The sequence below is a fragment of the Gadus chalcogrammus genome, chromosome 21, assembly GCF_026213295.1.
Source record: "Gadus chalcogrammus isolate NIFS_2021 chromosome 21, NIFS_Gcha_1.0, whole genome shotgun sequence".
Classification (NCBI taxonomy): Eukaryota; Metazoa; Chordata; class Actinopteri; order Gadiformes; family Gadidae; genus Gadus; species Gadus chalcogrammus.
In genome coordinates this window covers 19,340,415-19,363,665 of record NC_079432.1, presented here as the reverse complement: position 1 = coordinate 19,363,665, position 23,251 = coordinate 19,340,415, and the positions used below count along the sequence as shown (strand labels likewise).

Below are 23,251 nucleotides of genomic sequence, written 5' to 3'. Positions count from 1 at the left end.
TTGCAAAACTGAGCACGCTGCAATTACAGACTGGCAACAGTCGAAAAAAGCTCAGCAAGACAATACTTTTTAAAGGGTTCTAGCCTAGATTCAATTATTTTATTATATCATATATTGTGTGAAATTTTATATTTTGTCAATTGCACTGCATAGATGTGAAAATGTTATGAGCATGATTGTATATTATGTCAAATTGTACAAATGTACAAATATACAAATATATATATTTATACTTAAAATATATTATATTGTTTCACATATTATATATATCATATATATGTTATTCCATTGCACATTATACTGAGTCATTATATTATATTATATTGTATTATATATATGTTATTTATATTACAGTTCAACTATTGAGATGTGTATGTATATATTGAGATGTGTATATTTTTACTGCTATAGAAATATATAGCTTTTTTTGGTAATGTTGACTTGTGAAATAAATGTGTATTGCCAATTGCACTGTTCAAGGTTTCTTAATGCACATACTTGAAAAGGAACTATTAAACTATGAAAAACACACTGACTGCCAGTTTCTCACTATTTGATGTATGCTCTTTCTCTTAATGATGGTCAATACGTAGTAATTAAGAAGCACTATTTCGATAGTTTATAGATCTTCTCAGTATTTTCAAAGTGCACGGGCTGTGCAAGAAAAGTGAGCGTTTATCATAGACCCATGCACATGTATGACTGGCGATTTAACTAGCGAGATTCAAAGTAACGTAGAGGCAAATCTTTTTCACACACTTCACGTAGAGCATAAACCCTTGAATACTCCATGAAATTGGTTGCGAAATGTAAAAGGTTATCGTGATTTTTATCCAGATAAACCGCAGCTCCTGGCAACTTGCGCTTGTTTGACACGTCTGACAGACCTCTGGCTTCAGAGAGCTCCCGTACCAATATGGCGGCGACGCGTTTCGCCGAGGCAACGGGCTGAAGCAGTGGAGGCGGCGTCTACCTATATGATGTCTATGGTACGGACAGTACGGGTATTGGAACACGGCACTGTACTTACGTGACACAAACCAGCACCGCAAACGTTCTCTCCCGCTTGAGATGACGTCTTTCTTTATAGGTTCATGGGTCTGATTCGCCGATTTCCCATGCTGATATCCCCGGAGATTCTCGGGCATCTTCGACAATTTGGCTATAGATTGTCTCATTACACGCTAAATAATATCATTATAGCCTAATTATATATATAGCCTATACATATATATAGGCAATATATATAATTAGGCAATATATATATATATATATATACATATAGCATTTGTGGTTTTGGCATAAACATAACTAGGGTGCACTGTACTATCTGCGCACACCCTTTCTGAAGCCTCTCTCTCGCTCTCTCTCTCTCTCTCTCTCTCTCTGTCCCTCCCTCTCTCTCTCGTACCGTTTTGTGGAGCACGTTCATTGTCTGACAACACTCCCATTCAGAAAGCATTGGTTTACATTTCGTTCTGTGTAGCACGCAAAAAGTCGGACTATCGTACTCTGGAACACGCTTCAATAGATTAACGTTTGTGCGCATGAGCACGCAATCGCGTGATACCGGGTTGAAACAACACACAACTACGCACAACCAAATAACACCCCGAACCCATTAACCCCACTTAACCTAAACGACAAAACAAGGACGTCAAAAGCCCGTTTTGTCATCTGACCCCACTAATTCCCAGGATCCCCTGAGTGACCCTGGAGGAGTCGCCACAATATGAAACTAGGTAAAAAATCTAATTCTAACAGTTGTGTCATGAATCCATGTCTTAACGGCTTAATGCTTATTGTTACCTGTCTGCTAACTGTCTATTGTGGTCAATGTTCACTGTGTTTCTTTAACATGAAAGACCAGCCAGAAGAATACTCAACCATCCCCTGAGGCCATGGAGAAGCTTGGCTCGGATCGTTTAGTCTGTTTTCTTAAATGTTGATGTTCAAGTATACGTTCTGAAGTTTGTAAAATTAAAGAAATATATATTTTTCAAAAAAACTATATAAAAATGTGTTTTTGTGCTTCACCGGCAAAACGTTGAATTTACAGTCTATATATTTTTCATTTTACCTTTTATCAACATTGATAACATATAGTATTCATTAACTGTTAATAAGTGTATATTAAAGGACTTATTAACCAGAATAAGCATTGTTCCCGCTTTAGATCCCGTTCCTGCAAAATGCATAAGTACCAGTTTAATAAAGGACTTATTAACCCCTAATAAGAATGGTTCCCGCTTTAGATCCTCTACCTGCAAAACGCATAATTGGCAGTTTAATAAAGGACTTATTAACCTTAATAAGCATAAACAATGCTTAGTAAAGGTTTAACAATGACATAATAGGTAAGTTAGCAAGACTCAATAAATGGGTTTGTAACGTGTTTATTAACAACTATAAGAAACTCATAAGACCATTGTTAATGTTATTAAGCAATCAATAAATAATTAACAAGTTTCTTATAAGGGCTTGTAAAAGTCTTATAATCTCACAATGAAGATGTTATTATGTTATTATTAACACTTATTGACACTTATTTACACAAATTAGGTTAATAAGCATATAATAAGGTCTTATTACATATTAACTAAGGTTTATTACAAGGACCTTAATATAAAGCGTTACCAAAAAGTTTATAATGAACTATATGACTGTCAACGTAGTAATCTATGTATCACTGTTGGCGACTCTTCAGTAGTTTGCTACCAATATAAATTTGTTGGACTGAAAATAGATCATTTTAAGAAATAAAGGGACCGTTGTGTTTTCCCCTGATTTGTATTTCACCTTCAGACATCCTTTCATGACGTAGCATTCTCTTTACCCATATATTTTGATTAGGGTACTGTTGATACGGCGGGAAGGAGGGCGTTTACTGTCCTTCAGTAGATTGAAGAACATTTAGGAAAAGATGAACAGACAAGATCTATCTGTGTGATCAGACCATTGTAACTGTCACTCCTGACATCCCAAAGAAATCTTTTACAAATATAATTTGTCAAATCTCGTCTCTGCCATGAATGTAAACAATAGCATTGTATTGTTGAGGCGATACTTACTTTTATTTTGTCTAAAATCTCCGTAGTGACCGCCGCACAGTGATTCTGATCAACCAAAGTGTTGCAGGCGCCCTTGCGCTGAATGACAAAATGCAACAACTAATTAATTTTGATAAAAATCCGGATTCAGTAGCGCATCCGGAAATTTTTACCAGATGTGCTACTGAAGTCCGGAAAGACAGCTACGATGGTTTGATAACCAGAACATCTTTATTACAAACTTTATAACAACGCAAAATGTGTTTCATTATTAGCAATGGAATTGTCAAAACAATAACACTAAATTGCTTCTGTGTTGGTAACACAGGCCCCTCAGAATACTTACCAAGGCAATAATAGGATCACACAAAACGTGAGTGCAAAAGCTAACACTGTACGCAGAGGATGTTCACAAAGCCTTTTAGCATCCAGTAATACATTTCCTTCCTATCCCACCACTTAATCCCTCAACCCTCCTTTTTTTTTTTCAATATATGATAATATATGGTAAGTATAATGAATGATTCAATTCCTACATCAGGCCCAATATAAACCACTCAATAATCCTGCATATTTCAACATGTGATGTAGCACCACTGGGAGCTCGGCCATGGAAGTGTTGTCTCTGAGGAATAGCTCTCCAAACAGGAGGCTGGTAGGGCTGGCTCCTACAAGCTATCGCCTATGCATTTGAATACGCTTGTGGGCTCCAAAGAGAGAAAGAGGGCCAAGGACATGATGATGCTCGGTACAGTTTTAATGGATTTTGAAATAATATCTCATAATTCAGATTTTGGTCTCACAAATTCCTCTATGTATGTCTTATGTTTTTACTGCTTTTTATATCGTAATATATTAGGATAGGGTTGTTAATATTGGCTCTATTGAGATGTGAGCATCATGTGTTGGACGCTGTAATGCGCGGTCACTCGACGGGAAGCAGCAGCGCCGCCAGGGACGTCAAGTCCAGCCCAGAAGAACGGGAGCACAGCGGACTGTCACAGAGCATTAATACAACGGTTCTGATGTTTCAGTCATGAGCTGCACACAGGAGGCCATCCTGGCCCTGCAAACACAAGCCTGAAGGAAACTCGGAGGACGAGCAGGCAAACAGCGGCAATGTGGAGGTTGGGAAAAAACACAAGGCGGGTTAGAAACAGAGGACCACCATGCAGATATAGGCCAAAATAAAATGAAGGGTGTCTGAGCATCAACCGGCTCTGAATGGACAATTCAGAGCCGGAAAATTCAGAGCCAAGTCGTCTTTTGAATTGCATGTATCATTGTATCATTGTCTATTATGTATTTACGAGGGTCATTTGGAAGTTATCAATGATTTACACTTTCTTGTTTCAATGGTCATTGTGGCATTTGCAGTGTTTGATGATTATTTGTTTCTGGTTTTAGTATGTTTTTCTATCGTCTGTAACACAAGGTGCTGACCAAATAAACCATTATTTATAAAACGAATCAGGTGGTAAAAGTTATGCTTTAGCAACATTTATGTATGTGAGTCATGTAAGTCATAATATTTATGGGTGGTTTTTCATTTTATCAATGCTGGAAGGTTAACATAGATCGATAAGAAGTTCTGAACTCATAGAAAAGCCAGGCCTTAAGAGGCCCATTTGCTCTAGCTATGTGAGAAAGGCTACTATTAGACAAAGAGGTTGTGAGGCTCACTGCAGGGACTGATGGCATGATACAAGGCAGTAACAACTAGTAACAATTTACAAGGCAGAATAACAACTTTGTGTAAGGGAGGGTTCCAGTCCAGCAATCAGGAGAGAGATCGTTACCAACAGAGTTACCAACAGTAGATTGTGTTTGTGATCCTGCAGGAGTAACCAGCAGTAGATTGTGTTTGTGATCCTGGAGGAGTAACCAGCAGTAGATTGTGTTTGTGATCCTGGAGGAGATTGTGTTTGTGATGTTGCGTAAGGTTTTCAACAGCAAAGAATAAATTATCTTAAACTTAGTTCACAGTGTGCTATACCTGATTCAACCCTCTAGCGACATTCTCAGGAATCAAATTAACAATATTGAACGCAATTCATTATATGCATGATATATACAATGATTATAATCAGTAAGCTAGTTTTCAATTTCCTTTTTGCTTGTCATAGATGGGGAAATGTATTTGTTTGTTTAAATGAATGAGATTATCTTGAAGAGATTGGTCAACAGATGATTTCAATGGTTCATTGAAAGGACATGAGGGCAGTCGGTGGTGCTCTTTTGTAGGCGCTGTGAAGGTCCAACTTTAAAAGGTCCTGGCCTACAGATTCCCCTCTTTCCTGTTCACAGATCACACGTTTAGTCGTACCATCGCTCTCTAGTGTACCACCTGTACATTTCTATAAAGTCTGTGTTTTTGCCTGAAGGAGTTCTGGATGTTGGATGGAGAAATTAGCATACTGACTTTCTAACGATCCCTCACCACTGTCTGAAAATCCTTGGAGGTCTGTTGGATCGGGGATGGGTGTATTTTATCGTTTATCATTTTTTTATTTAATGACTGTATGAACAACGTTGCTCATAGCCATGGAAATATACACAATTTTCACAGTGGCATTCACCACCGAAGGAAGGCATATCCCTTATTCTTGAAACAATCTATAAGATTAATTTGAATGCAAAAAGGTACTTTCCTGATGACAAAAGACAATTATGTCCGGCAATCATTTAACACACACTTAAATGGAGTGCTAGCAGAGGCTGTAAAATGGACTCCATCTGCCAGAACCATCAGTCATCTTTATCACTGCTGGCTTTGCCTTTCACTTTCTGTACCATCAGTCCACAGAGGTACATATACACACCAAAGCTATATGAGCTCATCACATTTACCGTATCCATTTGAGTATTATCATTAAACGGCAACAGCTAAGTAAAGGATGAGCAAAACATTTATGGTCTGAAGTGTGCTGTTCTTCTGTCCAACCCTTTCTCTTATTGAAAGCCAAAGATCGAATAGGGGTACAATTGGCTGCAGGAAGGGATTATATATAACTACTCTCTGGTTGCTTTCCAAAGTTATTGGCTCAGCGGTCAATGCATAGTAGTAACTGAAGTTACTACTTTGCATGGCAACACAATATGGCCGCAATTCTATAGTTCACCTTGTAATATACAGATTCATGACACAGTAACTAAGTGTGTCAAGTCTGATTTGGATACTGTAACTGAAACCAGCAAACAGGTATTAAGTAAATCATGGGTTTAATGGTTGAAAGAATGGAGAATTTGAAGAGGTTTGAGAGAAATAATTATCATACAGACAATAACAATTCATCTAATTTTAACCATTCAAATTAGATGGGGCTTGAGCACACAAAACCAAATTAATAGCGACAGTTGACAAACACCAGAATAATAATACATATTTAAAATATGGATACTTCAGTTCGATATTGGTTCTAGTTGCCATAATTATTGGATAGTGGTTGCATATTTTGCCCCAATCAGCTTTGACCTTGGAAAGGACCAATGTCTGGGCAACCCCCTGGCATAGTTCTTGTATAACTGCATTTTCATTTCATTTCATCATTTTTTTAGATACACTGCAAAAGTAAGACAAACAGGTATATTAAAACTAATGTCAAATAACAATAACATACTCAAATACATAGTATTTACTTTGTAGAGGTTTGGTTGACTCTCATTTGGCGGATGCGGCAAGGTAGGCTGGTGACTGAAGGAAACACTATAATACTTCCGTCTCTGAGGCTCTTCATGATCACTGAGCTTCATTTGTCCCATCATAGGTAACGCTTTGATCCCGAGAGTTAATCACAAAGGCCAACAAAAGTGCAACTTTTACCTTTCTTCCTGTCTTCCAGGGCCAGCCGTTTCATTTGAAATAGTCTCATTTGGTTCCGTAAATCATTTCCATGAAAAGTACTGGACTGTAAATGGATTGTATAATCTGCAGGATAATGATGCAGAGCAATGAAGATTGAATGAAGCAAGGCTTAATACGGCATCACCCAACCCTAAAAACATCTTGTCCACACCATAACAACCTTTCCCCCCGCCGTTTTCCTTCGCAGCGTGGCAGGAATTTCTTTGTAGACCGAAGAACAACAGCATTTGTTAAACCTTTAGATTAAGCAGAAGATACTTTTTTATGTACCTTAAGTTATTACAATCACCAAGCTACAAAGCTACAAAAATAGCACCAAAAAAATGGCATTTGCAGGCACCGAAAACACTGGTCTGTAGTACAATTGGCGCAAACTTGCAAGACTCCTGCGTTTTTACACAAAAATCAAAGCCGTGTGGACAGGGCCTTACATTCTGTGTTTACAACCTTTCCGAACATAATCAGAGGTGCACTGACACCAATGCTGGCACCTGGAAATTGTTTGATACCTATTATATTACCTATGTCAGATATGGAAACAATATTGGACTTTTGGTTGTCAGTAAGGAGTATAAATAAAGCATAAATTAATGGTTATAGGCATACTTTTTGAGCTCCTCAACATTTTCTTCCTACTCCTAACCCATGTCTGTTCTACCTGGTGCCTCTGTGGTGGGTACAATTGATTGTGAAAACACCAAATTGTTTCTACTGAATTCTTAATGTGTTCTGATGCATGCGTCTATCGACCAATAGACAAAGAGATGGGCACTATTGTGTTTGACCCCATGTATGGATATTAATCCGGAGAAGAAAATAATTTGCCAAGAGAAGTTCCTGACATACCAGAGGTAAAGAGGCTGACAATATGATTTGTTAAGCAGGGGGAGGGGGGGGATTTAGGAACACCTCACAAGACCGAAGTAGGCGAGCAGAAAATCTGTGCAATCATTGTCACATAGTGTAATCATAAATCAATGGTGGAAGTCTTCTGACTGCCCTCTATTACACCGCACACTGTCTGCATTAGGGAGTCCACAGAGAACAGCTATGCCAGAGGCCATTAAAAAACAATTACCACACCATGACATCATCAACAGAAGAGCAGCCCTAAGAGGATTGGCTGCCACTTCATCAATCACCACTACGGCCCCACAATCAACTGCAGCCGAGCATCACAGAGGGAGTCCTTTCACCAGTCCTGGAAACCTCTTGTTTGAAATTAACATTTCACCTTTTATTCCAAGTCCAGGAAAAATCAATACAGCAGAAGGCATTTGACAAAGATGCACAAACGCAAGCACACACACCTGGGTTCTTATAGCTGGGTAAAGAAACCATTATCATGGGAGAGGCATTTATATATATATATACACACATATATATATATATATACACACACACACACACACACGTATGTGTGTGTGTGTGTTCTGGTTATGTAATCCAGCACAGCAACAATAATATACTCCAATGCAAATATTTTAAAACAAGTACGGTATAACTTATTACAATTTGGCAAGCAAATGTCTGACCAGTATTCACTGGTCAGACATTTGCTTGCCAAATTGTAATAAGCTATATTACACAGCATCCATAATCCAGCTGGAAGCGCCTCACAGATCTGTTTTCTCACACGTTCCACTCATGAGCCCCACCCACACCGACGGCGTTGCTGTTCACACCTTAAACTCCAGCCCGAACATCGTCCATGTTGCATGTGTTCTCTTCCCCACTATCTCAGCCGGCTGTCTGTGAGCCGTTGGCTTAGTGCTGGGCTCTGAGCGTGTCCCAGAGCTCAGCAGTAGCCTGGGGTGGGAGTAACTCCAGTTTTACACTCGCACAGATCATTTGAATATTGCACAACTCTCAATATGTGCTAAATGGAAATATATTATGTGCTTTCTATTCAATAAATATAAATACGTTCCAAAGTTGACATGGGACAAGACAATATGTAATGTTTTGTAGGATTTAGAAAAGGATATGATAGGATTATGATTATGATAATTGATATTAGAGACTCCAGCAAGACAGAGACTAATTCAGGCCCGCTAAATGTCCCACAATGTTCAGAGCAAATGAAGACCATTTTACGACCCATACATATCATCAATATCAGATGGGTCGTACACTGATTCTCCTTATTTATTCATCTATCTCATTACCCAATGTTCTCTTCTACGACATCAAGAAAGTAACAATCATCTTGTTTATCGTGTGGTTCAAACCATTCTTCCAGACATTGACACACAGATGCGTTGCCAACGATGAAAGTCCTTTCCCTATTGTTTTCTCACAATATCACAATTTGTATGCATCAATATCAATTGTCCAATCCATTTTAGGTTAGGACACTAGGGGCCCTATTTTAACGGTCTGAAACGCAAGTGGGAAGCGCAAAGCGCAAGTAGCTTTGTGGGCGGTTCTACGGCGCTATCGCTATTTTACAGGCGGATAAATGACGCTTGCGCCGCGGCGCAAGTGTCAAAAGGGTTGGTCTGAAGCGGCCTAATTACCCGTAGGTGTGGTTTGGGCGTAACGTGCAACAAACCAATGAGAGTGCCAGCTCCCATCCCCTTTAAGAGCCATGAGGGCATTTGAATCGGACGAGTTGATATTTTGACAGCGCGTCTGCAGTCTCCGATGAGACAGATGCACATGAATTTCAAACTGCAAATGGCTTAGTTTATTGCCAAATAATATGGCCTAATTCACACATGGAATAAGGGGTTTTCTTCCACAACTTCAGAAATACTAAGTCCTCAAATAAATGTCAGCAAAGAAAACGTATGATAGGCTATAACATATGATATGCGGTAACTGTGGTTCTATTACGCAATACATTATAAACATTGTTTCTTATCAGTATTGTATGCTATCCTAATATGCATGTGTCCCCGCCAGGGGCGTCAGCTCACCCAATACCATACAGGGGCACAATAGGGTAGGAAAAAGTCCATGCGAGCGTGCGAGGCAAATTTTTTTTCAATCAACAGGTCCAGCTTAAACAGTTATCGCTACAGTTTAATATATTAGCGAACTGTCTGGCTACTATAGCATAACGACAGACGTGACCACATTAGCTAATAACACCACTTCAGAGACGCCCCTTCACCTTATTTGATGAAAGGCATACACATTTGTTAGACATTCTATGCTTCCAGAGGATAAAAATGTAACGCTTACTGTTTACTTCACTTCACGCCGGCCGGAGTGAATGGTCGCTGACGCTGTGCTGGACAGGTTCAAAAAGTCGATATCAAGGAGAATGATTCTCTCCTCAGTGTGTGCATTCGTCACGTATTGCAGCGGCCGGCCAATGAGGGGGGCACCATGCATTCTATTGACGTAGGCTAATTCAAATAGTAAATTTCTTCAGGGTGTCAAATTTTGTACAATCAATCTTTTAGTGTGTCTTTACTAGGAGGACTAGTACCGTGTTTCTTAAAGATAGCCTAAGATATGACGAACTCCTGGCTCTGTGTTACAGGCAACTCTCCGGCTGCAACATGCTCCGAGTGGCCGCAAGTGGATTCTAATTACTCTGTCCGTATGTCGGACTTAAATTCTAACGAAAGTGGTAGTCTATAGGCCTATTTTAAGAAAAAAAATGCAAGCATGCATTCTGTAGATTGCCAGATGAGTCAGACTTAAATAAAAAAAAATTAAAGGTATAAATAAATAAATTAATTAAAAAATCAGTGCCCCAGGCACCGCAGAAAATCAGTGCCCCAGGCACCGCAGATCCACAACGGGGCACGTGCCCCGGTGAAAAGGGTCTGCCGACGCCGATGGTCCCCGCGGTAATAGACATTGCCATTGATTGTATGATGCGTCGTTACGTGTTTAGTTTGCCCAAGTGAAGGAGTTCAAGTACCTCGGGGTCTTGTTCACGAGTGAGGGATGGAGCGTGCTTTGGCCGGAGAATCGGAGCAACGGGGGCGGTATTGCGTTCGCTTAAACGCACCGTTGTGACGAAAAGAGAGCTGAGCCGCAAGGCAAAGCTCTCGATATACCGGTCGATCTTCGTTCCTATCCTCACCCATGGTCATGAGGGTTGGGTGATGACCGAAAGGACGAGATCGCGGGTACAAGCGGCCGAGATGAGTTTTCTCAGAAGGGTGGCTGGCGTCTCCCTTAGGGATAGGGTGAGAAGCTCAGCCATCCGTGAGGAACTCGGATTAGAGCCGCTGCTCCTTTACTTAGAAAGGAGTCAGCTGAGGTGGTTCGGGCATCTGGTAAGGATGCCCAATGGACGCCTTCCTTGGGAGGTGTTTCAGGCACGTCCAGTGGGGAGGAGACCTCGGGGAAGACCCAGGACTAGGTGGAGAGATTATATCTCAACACTGGCCTGGGAACGCCTCGGGATCCCCCCGTCAGAGCTGGTCAATGTGGCCCGGGAAAGGGAAGTCTGGGGCCCCTTGCTTGAGCTGCTCCCCCCGCGACCCGACCCCGGATAAGCGGACGAAGATGAGATGATGATGAGTGTTTAGTTTGCGTGTGTTTAAACAGAGCACACACGCGCGCCCGCATTCATTCATTCTTTTTAACACTCACTCGCGGTAAAACAATGTTTTTCACGATCAAATAGGCCTACTCATCAATCCTAAAAGTTATGGGCATGTAGGCCTACACGATGTCTCTATCAAGAAAATATGTGTTTGCTGTACGGTGTTTGCAGATGCATTGATTTAAAAGTACAACTTATTACCGCTGCATCAGCTGTTCTTTCCCAAATAATTTACCAAGAATGTGCGGCTAGGTAGATGAGAGAAGCAAAGTGTATGCGCTAGGTGCACAAGCAATCCGTATGCATGCATGTATGCATGCGCCCTTAAAATAGGATCTGAACAGCGCGCCACTGACTTTAAACCAGGTATTTCCTGGTCAGTAGCGCAATGGTATTCAGAGACGGCAAAATACCGTTTGCGGCAGAACACGCCTCCTCCTTCCGCCGAACCGCCCCTTGGGGCGCATGATCAATCCCTAATTTACCGGCGAGTGGCGCTGGTGGGAAAATAACGCTCTGCGCCAGTTGTAAACTAGCAACGACACATGCGCCAGTGACTAAGTCACTTGCGCCGGATGCAAGATAGGGCCCTAGGACTCTTTATGTTATTTTTGGTGAACAAAGCCTGTTTGGCTCAATCCCCTTTAACCTGACCCAGCAGAATGGAGGGATTACAGATCACAATTGCCGTTATGCTAATGGTGAAGCCTGTAACATCAGATGTGTGATTATGGCTGAAGGGAAGTGGTAGGACACTAAGCACATACATTACTGATGGGTGACCATCAATAACCCATATTGCTCCATCACTTAATAGACTTTATTTATGTTTAAAGTTCACTTATGGTGGATGATATTAAATTAAAAAAATATTGCAATTTTTGTAAAAAAAAATTCAGGCCCCTAACTAATAGATTAAAACCATATAGTCAACAGGCCTGTAATAAAGTGTATCATATAGTAAATAGGCCTCTAACATAGAGCATCATATAGTCAACAGGCCTCTAACATAGAGCATCAAACCATATAGTCAACAGGCCTCCAACATAGAGCATCATATAGTAAATAGGCCTCTAACATAGAGCATCATATAGTCAACAGGCCTCTAACATAGAGCATCAAACCATATAGTCAACAGGCCTCTAACATAGAGCATGATATATTCAACAGGCCTCTAACATAGAGCATGATATAGTCAACAGGCCTCTAACATAGAGCATGATATAGTCAACAGGCCTCTAACATAGAGCATCATATAGTCAACAGGCCTCTAACATATAGCATCATATAGTCAACAGGCCTCTAACATAGAGCATCATATAGTCAACAGGCCTCTAACATAGAGCATCATATAGTCATCAGGGCTCTAACATAGAGCATCATAGTCATCTGGGGTCTCATTTATAACCGTTGCGTACACACAAAACTGGGCTGAAATTGGCGTACGTGACTTTCCACGCCAAGGTTGTGATCTATAAAAAACCAACTTGACGGGAAAATGTGTGCAGCCCTAAGCAAACTCTGACCCATGCGTACGCATGGTTTGGAGGAAAAGGAGAATTGGCGACACAGATGGTGTGGTGGTGAACTGAAGTCAGACCGAAGAATTGTAGAGTGAGAAGAACGATTATGTTTTATCATCGCCCTTCATAAATTTAATTTCAACCCGTATCATGCGTTAAATCCTAATCAGAATAATTTAAGTCTACTGCGTTATTTCTCAGTTATTACTCCAGAAACATTTCCTTAGAATAGAAATAAAAAAAAAATCTCTATATTTAATCCCGTCACTCCATACTGTCCACTGACGGCGTGACTGCATGGAACAAAGCATCTGTCCAACATGTGTCAATAACATAATATTTTTATGTGACACTGTAAACACATAATCAAATGTCAATTAAATCCCTAGTGTGGAAAACCAAGCCACACTCCTCATCACAAACGTTGTCTGTTACTCTTGATGCTTTTCATAACAAATCACGCATTAAAAAGGGGTTATGTTCAAGAACATTTTACGTGGGTGATTACAAACTGATTATCCAAGGTGTTCTCGGTCAGTCTTATTAACGTAACCCTATAAATACAGAGGTCTGCGCTGTGGTAATGCTGCACTATGGCACTTCTGGCGGACCATGCAAATGGCAGGATTCGGAGGGAGAGGGTATTTTAGGGACCATAACACTAGGCTACATAAAAATATGTAATTCTATGTCAGACCACTTCTTTTTTAATTCTGGGACTGTGCGCTCCGTGCTACTGACAGAGTTCACTGCTGCAGCAACATGTTGCCACTCACTCTGCTTTTTGTTGTTGGCGATCCCATGAGCATCAAACTATATACTGAACAGGCCTTTGAACAAAAATTCCATGTAACAAAGCAAAATAGCAATTTTAATTATTATATATATCATATCATATTTTATTCATAAATGTTATATCTACCACTCTGGTATGGGCTATATTAATTTAGCCCAAATGGACTCTAAATCAACAGGGTATGTCATAACACCTGTAAATCACGATTGGAAGACACCGATTGGATGCTGATTTTCTTAAGCGTGGGCTTAGAAAAATCAGCCCAGACAGATTGTCTGGGCTGACTTTTATAAGCCCACACAACATATCTATATGTATCTCCTGCGTTTTTGTGATTAATTGGTGCTGTTGCTTCTCCGTTGCACCAAAATCAACCAATTCTAAGTTTTAGTAATTATTATATTTTAATATTTTCATTATTTTAATAATGTTCCCGTGTTTATTGGAAAAGATAGGGAGGGCTTAGCCCCACTAGCCCATTGATACCAGCCGTCCCCTACCCACGGGAACGCGCAAAATGTAGGGTTAGGGCTCAAGGGGAAGGTACGGTGCCCCTCTGGTGACATGGGTGAATATTTATTAATTCGTGGCCACAGAATAATATTTTGTGGGCACTGGGCAGTGGGCACACATTAATAGTTCGTGCTCACGCAATAATAATTTGTCGCCACACATTAATAATTCGTGCCCACAAAATAATAATTCGTGACCACACAATAACAATTCGTGGCCACAGAATAATAATTTGCAGGCACACATTAATAATTCGTGCCCACGCAATAATAATTTGTGGCCACACATTAATAATTTGTGCCCACGAAATAATAATTCGTGGTCACACAATAACAAATCGTGGCCACATAATAAATAATTCTTGGCCACAGCATAATAATTCATGACCACGATTTTTCTTTTTTTTGCCCACGAATGAGTAGGCTAATCAACACCATCAAGTGAAGTCATACCGGGTGGCCACACGCGGAGAACTGGAGTTTGGAAACGACTGTACAAGGTTGGTCTTACTAGCATTACCTGGCTGAATGGTGGCTCAACAACACGAGACATTAGGAGATATACTGGTATCTTATTAAAGTACGTAAGTTTGTAGGCCGGGAGTATTGAGAAAGGAGTTAGTTAAAGATCTTTGGTGTAGCCTAAATTGCAGGCTAATACCACGTCCGCCCCCTGCACACATGGGGTCATCCCTATGTTCCCCGGGTCCTATGTTCCCCGCTTGGGGAACATAGGACCCTTTTTAAAAAAAAAGGTCCTATGTTCCCCGTTTTTCCCAAAAAGGGTCCTATGTTCCCCTGTAGCCATACATACCGGGGAGCATAGGACCCTTTTTGGGAAAAGCAGGGAACATAGGACCCTTTTCTGGGAAAAGGGTCCTATGTTCCCCGCAATCTATCAATCTTTAAAAATATTTAAACTTTGACGCGACATTCGCGTGATGACAGCCAATCGGCGTCCAACAGCGTGGCCACTGAGTGACATGCGTAACGTAACAGCCAATCAGCGTTCAACCGGCTAACTCAGTGCAGTGCAGTCCGGGGTGAACTGAAGCATGGAGGAGAAAGTGATTGTTGCCGTTTGCGACTCCCGGAGCTCTTTATATAATAGTATATAATATAATATAATTGTATTGTATAATATCACGGCCAAAAGCTCTGTGCGCCTCCGGATGGCCGTAGCGCGGGGAGCTCTCGTAGGGATTGGGCTTGTTTACCGGCGTATGAATAGACTGCGTCAGGTCTCTCCCTCTTCCACAAAAGGTAAAGACATGCAATGGTAGTTATCTCGGCCGGAATTTGGCAGGAATGGTGGAAAAAGTAACAGACCGGGGAACATAGAACCCTTTTTTTGAAAAGGGTCCTATGTTCCCTGGTCGCATACATATCGGGGAACATAGGACCCTTTTTGGGAAAAGCGGGGAACATAGGACCCTTTTTTTTTTAAAAGGGTCCTATGTTCCCCAGTCTCATACAAAGAGGGGAACATAGGACCCGGGGAACATAGGACCCGGGGAACATAGGACCCGGGGAACATAGACACGCTCCCGCACACATGGGGTAGCTACGTAGCTACATAGCTAACGCTATGTATTTAGTAGACGCTATCGTTCCTCAAGACACTTTGGAGTCTGTGTCATTCACATCAGACGGGGATATTCTCTGATATTATGACCTTAAAGACTGCATCGGGTTCTCAGACTCTCTGGTACTTCCACAACAAAGTCTCGTAGTGGGGGTTATCTCGGCTCTGGTGGAGAAGGAATTGGGGGAAAGGAACTTTGGCTTTGACTCTGAAGTCCAGATTGAAACGCTACATGGAGGAGAAAGGGACAAAGGGAACAATGGATCGTTGGAGAAATGACATGAGTTTACAGCTGTCTACTGAAAACATCTTTCTCGAATGCTGAGTTTGTTGTTGCTGGCGATTGGCGACGTAAAGCGGTCAGCCGGTGGCTCTACTACCTCTTGTTGAAAGGGCTACAGTGCCAACTAGTGTAGCGGAGTCAGCCATGCTCCCGCCATTATTCGATTCTCTGAAAGGCCATGTACATTCAAACAAGTGACACGGTCCGTTCGAGTATCAAAATTTGTATATGGCTTAATCCGATCTAGCTGTCCCATGTAAACTGTGTGTTTTGTGCCTTTCCAGTATTTGATATCAGCTTAGTCAAAATGTGATAATATGTATCATAAATATATGATAATAGTAATGCATTTATATAAATAAATATTTTCAGATGTAGATTTGGCTACTTCCTGTAGTTGGTGGATTTAAATGTTAACTGTTTAGAAATGAGATCCTTATTGTATTTTTTCCTATCCTGTATAGTGTATATACTCTCCCGATCCAGCGCAAACCTATTACCTTCCTATAATAGTAATAGTTTAAAGTGTATTTGTCACATACATGAGGGCACAACTGCAAAGAGCATATTTTTAATTTATCCTTTCATACTTTCTATTTATCTACCTGTTGTATTGCAACACTGAATATCAATGATGAAAAAATACAGAGTTCAATCCCATCTCTCCTCCTTCGTATATATTCTTACTGATATACCATCTAGTGTAGTGTCATTACCCTACCCTGAACCTGCACAATCCTATCACCTCCCTAATAACCATTGTTTTTTGGTCTGATGACATTTGTACTCAGGTAAAATGGAAGAACAAAATGACTTGCTGAGGTTTCTGGAGGACCGAGGAATTGAACAAGAAATTCTGGACAAACTGAAAAAAGACAAGGTATTCTGAAGAAAATTTTTATTTATTCTGGGACCAAACTGTAAATAAATAAACTGCTTTCTTTGTTAGGTTTATGAACTGTTAAATTACTAACAAAGTCTTAGAAAGTATACGGAGGACATCTAGTGGTAAACCTTTTTTCGTCCCCTGTCGTCCTCAAATGAAAATTAAATTGAAAAGGCTCATGAAATATTTCTACTGCCAAAACGTATATGTCACACAGAACGATTTACTTTTGAAAGTCACATACTACGATTTACTCTTGAAAGTGGCCCATTTCTCATTTACGTCGTACAAAATCTTTAAGGTAATCAAGAACAAATTGTGTATACATATATGCTATTTTCAAGGAATGTAAATGGCAAATCATGCTTGCTGTTATAGTTTCATATAATCTTTGTTCTGTAAGAATGATGACATTGTCGATTGTTCATATCACGTGGAAGTTATTTCCTCAATATGACTGGTCAGTTGTCTCTGAATCCGTGACTGTAATATTTACTGACCAGTTTTCCATGTTTGAAGTTGGATTTTCTTTAGTTCAGCCAGGAGGGATTTTTTAGCCATCTTTCATTCGTCCCGTAGCAGGTTTCATTGCGCTTTTGGCAGTAGAATTTTAATCCTTTTAACATATCACTTTGTATTTTGCAGATTGATTCTTCAGTACTGACGTTAATGTCAGAGGATAATCTCTCCAAGTACATCCCCCATTATGGGGACAGGCTGCTGTCGCGTTCTGCCGCAGACATTCACAATCTGCCGCAGGAACATTTACACATTCACAACCTGCCGCAGGAACATCTACACAAGGACTTCTAGAAAGAGTAAGAGCAAAGTACTCTTCCCCAGATAGGCCTACTATGACGAGACAATTGTCCTGGGGGACATTTAAGGGGAACAAAAATGCAAAGAAAACACTCAGAAGAGTAGAAATTGGTTGGATTCACTTCTCTGAAAATGAGAATGCCTTTAAACAGGTGCGAACCAAAAGAGGGGGTGGGACCCGGCATATCTGTGCAGACAGTTTTGCAACAATCGGAGTGAGTTTGCCCAGAACAAGATTTTCTCAGAGTGTTCAATTCAAAAACTATATGAAAAAAATAAACTAAAGATACTTAGATTGTACCTATGCACCAAGAGAACATCACCAAGGCAGCAGTCACATGAAGTGGTGCATCAAGAACAAGAAAATCAGACAACAGTGCAGATGCAGAACCCCATTGATGTCCAGGATGATAGTGAAGTTACAAATCAAGAACAAGAAAATCAAACAACCAACACAACAGACGACAACCAAAACAACAGACCAGACCAAGAAACAACAATTTCAGATGTGCAGATGCAGAACCCCACCGATGTCCAGGATGATCGTGAAGTAACATTTATAGGACAAGCTTCAATGACAGATCCTGTTCTCCTGAATGACACCTCTCCGTGGGAGGATTCAAAGCCAGTCCTTGTCATTGTTGTGCGTAGGGGTCACTGCCTTGCAGACCTGATGGCGTTTGTGGACCCTGAAGTAATGAATAAAGACATTAATGTGAAAAGGAAACTCCCAAATGGACAGCTGGAAGAAGGTGAGGGCTCGGGTGTACTTAGAGACTGCCTGACAGAATTCTGGGGAGACTTCTACAGCAAATGTACATTGGGCACCAACGTCAAAACACCCTACATTCGGCATGAATATCAAGCGGAGGAATGGCAAGCAATCACAAGGATCCTGGTCAAAGGATGGACATCTGCAGTTATTTCCCACTCCTTCTCCCACTCCCATTCTCGGAGAAGCACTGTACGGAACTAGGGATGGGCGATATGGCCTAAAATCCATATTGCGATATACATTGCAACCTATTGCGATAACGATATATATCACGATACTTAAATCATAATAGAACCATTTCAGAACAGGTAACATAGTCTCTAAGGAAAGCCAAACTGTTAAATGTATAAAACAAAAGAAGAAAGAAACTTAGTAGGCCTATGTCGTTTTGAGAACATTTATTGTGCAAAACTGTAATCATACAACATAATATTGTAGCTGCAGAGACTTTAACAAAGAAAAATATCTTCTGTGTAATGAAGTATACTTCTCTCTTAATGAAATTAAAACTGTTGGTGTCTTGTTAATAAAGAAACGGATACTGTGAATTAGGGAAATGCGTCCAGTATTAGGCATGGCTATTTTAAATAAAGAAAAATCTTCCAAGTGTGTGCACAGATACTTGATATTAAAACATAAAAGTGCAAAATGAACGCATACAATTTTGAAATGAACATGAAATGAGCGCAATCACCAGCTCCTCCGTTTTGCTTTCAGCCATATTTACTTAGATGACGATGATGCGTTGAAGCCGGTTGCAGCTCTGGCTCTTTAAATTTTGCGGGTCGCGGATGATGCGATGCAGCTGGTTGCAGCTCGTGGCTCTTTTTAAATTTCACGGGTCGCGGACGATGCGTTGCAGACGATTGCAGCTCGTGGCTCTTTATATTTCGCGGGTCATGGATAGATCGCGTCAAACATGCATTATCGCGATAGAGCAATATAACTAAAATCTCTATCGTAGGCCATTTTTTATCGTTTATATCGTATATCGCGCATTCCTATACGGAACCACTTACAGCAGTGTCACAGAGAACTTTTTGAAATATGTCTCAAAAGAGGAGAGAGGAGTACTTCAGCAAGCACTAAGCTCCTTACAATCAGTTGATCGTGATGCTCTTTTAGATGTGTTGGATGCGCACGATTGCCACCACCAGGCCACTGAAGATAACGTTACAGTATTTATCTCACAGTTGGCTCACAAGACGTTGATCCAGATGCCGATGTTTGTGATCAAAGGTTGGAGACCAATCTTAAAAACGCTGGCAGACACCTTGTGCCCATGGAAACTTGCTGAAGTAATTGACATGCATAACCCAATTCCAAAACGAGTCAAAGACCTCCTGATATTCCCAACACAAATGACGGCCTTCCAAAACTCAGCAGCAAGAAATTTGAAAAGGTATGTAGGGGAATGCGATGACCCAACCCTAAGATAATTTCTGAGATTCTGCACAGGAGCAGATGTCCTTTTCGGACAGAGAATTAAGGTGGAGTTTATTCAAACGTCTGATTTCCAGTGTCGCACACAGGGGCACACGTGTGGGTGCCAGCTAATGTTGCCGATCAATTATCAGAATTACCCAGACCTCCGTAATGACTTTGACCTCATTTTGAGAAGCTTAGTTTGGGTAATGGACATTGTGTGAATCAAACCTAAGCAGGTCTTTCACATTTAATTCCATGCACGGATGTACCAGCTAATAAGACTGCACACATAGACACACACACAGGCACACCTATTACATGTTGCAAACTCTTTTTATTGTTGCATTGGTCTGCTGTTCTTAAAGGCTCGTCTTATTCCATGCGCGGATGCACCCACTAATATGACTGCACACATAGACACACACACACACACACACAGGTACATCTTTTACATATGCATTCACATTTGCTTTTTTCTACATATTTGTTTTGCAAATTCATTCATGGTTCTTGCAAAGATTTAAAAAATGTGTGTTGCTTATACATTCACTGAATATAATCTGCATTACAGTTCAAACTAGTTACCTGACATGCATACCAGTTACAAAGGCAATGTGTTATGTTCTGCCACTTCATGTCCTTTCAAAAGTATTCTATGTTGTAAGTTTATATATTGTCCATGTGCTTGGAACTCTCCATGTTCTTTAAATATCTGAAAAAAAGTACGGAAAAAGTAATGTGATGCCCTTGAATGATTGTATTATATTGATTTCATTTTTGATATTTGATTGTCATTTTATCCAAAGAAAATATAACAAAAGTCCATTCATATACACTCATAACATTTGAAGATTTATAGAAATGTGTGAAGTAAATCATTCACTGACCACTGAGTGTCAACATACATTTGTTAACCCATGCTTTAATTAACCCATGTTTAAATAGTTATCATTTAACTAATATTTTAGTAATGGAATTGGTAATGAGTTGTATTTCACTTCCAGAATCGTTGGTCATATTACAGGTGGAGTGTTAACATGTTTTTGCAATTGTTGAATACATTTACATCAAAGAGTTTTGTGTTTTGTGTGTATGCATCCTTTTTACTGCAGACTGTTTGAGTAAAGGCCTACATCAGAGATGTGGAAGCATAATGAATAATACAATGATTAACAATATTAGGACATAAATAAAACATATCATAACATATATCAATTATATCATATTGTAGCTGTTCATATGTGAGGCTTTCACAGTGGGGCATACTGTAACTATATGTGTTATTCCAAAGAGTCGCCAGCAGAGATAGGAGTCAAGTCAAAGTCAATTTATCAACATAAAAGGTTCATTGACCTCAGTGTTAAGAGTTGCACTGACTGTTGAAAACAAAACAGAAATATATTAAAGAAACCGTCTGAATAATCTAACCAGTTCATTATGTGCTCTGTATGACATTACAATTGACCTTTTACCGGTCACCAAAATCGAGTCCGTTCATTGAAGACGATGCCCCTACCTTTTCTATTTGAAGTCTTAAGACATGCCTGGGGAGTAGCTTCAATCATTTAGTTGCCAATAGGCTGCTCAGTTAAATTTGAGGGAGCGAAGAGCCACACAAATTGTCAAGTAAAACTCTTGAGCTTCTGAAATGTTTTTCGGGAAAGTAAGGTCCGACTCTTACATGATCATAGTAGACAGGTCAAATATATCTTCATCGCAGGGGACAGCTGAGAGGAATTTGCAAGCCTCTTTGCAGACATCAAGATAACTATGTGGAACAATAAAGTCCTCAGTACCCCAGAGCTGTGGTACATTGAACATCACATCAGGGATCCCACTGGGTACATTGGGATTATTGGTTTGCCGGATGCGGTGGCTGTTCCAGACCCTCTTATCTCATCTAGCTCATCCTACCAGACCAACATGAAAGAAAGTAGACACGATTATTGAGAAATTAATATAAGCTTACCCACACTTTAAGCTACCCCAGTAAATGTACACTGTTATACAAGCTGTACACGGACTACTTTACATTTTAGTAAATTGTCATTTCTTAGGCCCACATACTTTCAAACTCACCTGAATAATGTTCCGAAAGCAAAACTGCACAAGGGATTTGTCCAGGTAGTCCCCAATACACAGGCCCTCGTCTTTAATTTCTCCCAGGAGTTGTATCCAGTAGTCCATGCTTTCTTTGCGCAAAATGCTCCACCAACTTTCAATCCTCTGATTTGAGGTAGGGGAGAGCTGGGTCGATTGAAACACGGGACGATTGAAACACAGTGATTTCCTCGAAAACCACGCATTCACGTCAAATTTCGTCACTACGTTCAGCACGCAAGACTGACCAACCCCAGGAAATTTCGTGTAATGACGTCCCACCGTTCAAATGTTATCCCCCAAACCTGTTTTCAAGAGCGCTAACTAAAATCCTCCTGCGGTAGTTTTTTTGTAATAAATAGTTGTGTTTTTTGTTTCATGCCATAATAATATGACTGTACAACAGATGAATTAGTACTTAAACCTGTGTTAAAGTGTGCAATGTCAGAGTTTTGAAGTTTAGAGGCAAAAAAGGTTTAAGTGTCAGTAGTCGCTGTCGGGACGATCTAAACACTTGTTTCAAACGCAACAGGAGTCATGTTATCCGGTTGACGTGGTAGTTTTTGTTTAAAATAAATAAAAGGATGTTCAACTGTGTATCCCTAAACATGACTTAGGACAGGGAAATAAGTAAATGTAATGCAAATTTTGTCGTCCAAAAGAAGAAAGGGGAGTTTTAATCGAAATGTGCATCTTGACAATTACGCACAATTACGCACAGGCCAAAAATATATTTTAACCTATTTATATTATGCGGAATTATGTGAAATTTTAGCAATGACGAGTACACTACTATGTTGTCCGGTATATTGCATGAAAACAAGAGTAAGTTCAATAGTTAATTTTTAAAATATGCTGTTTCATTCGTCCCGCATTTGTGTTTCAAACGTCCCGACTAGGCGGGGTGTTTGAAACAGAACAGATGTCAACTTACTTTCAAAGTTAAAAAACAGCTCGATCATCCAACATATGTATTAAATTACACTTGTAACTAAGATAACACACATGTGAGTTGTTGATCACATGTTGAAATTATTTGTATACGTAACGTCATCTTTGAAAAAGACGTTTAACTGAAAAGGGTTTCAATCGACCCGGCTCTCCTGCAATGTAGCT

General features: G+C 40.2%; 1 pseudogene; it reads left to right on the top strand.

Moving 5' to 3' along the window:
• Positions 1-3,967: 3,967 nt before the first annotated feature.
• LOC130374243 (uncharacterized) overlaps positions 3,968-23,251 on the top strand; it is a 31,143-nt pseudogene continuing 11,859 nt past the window's right edge.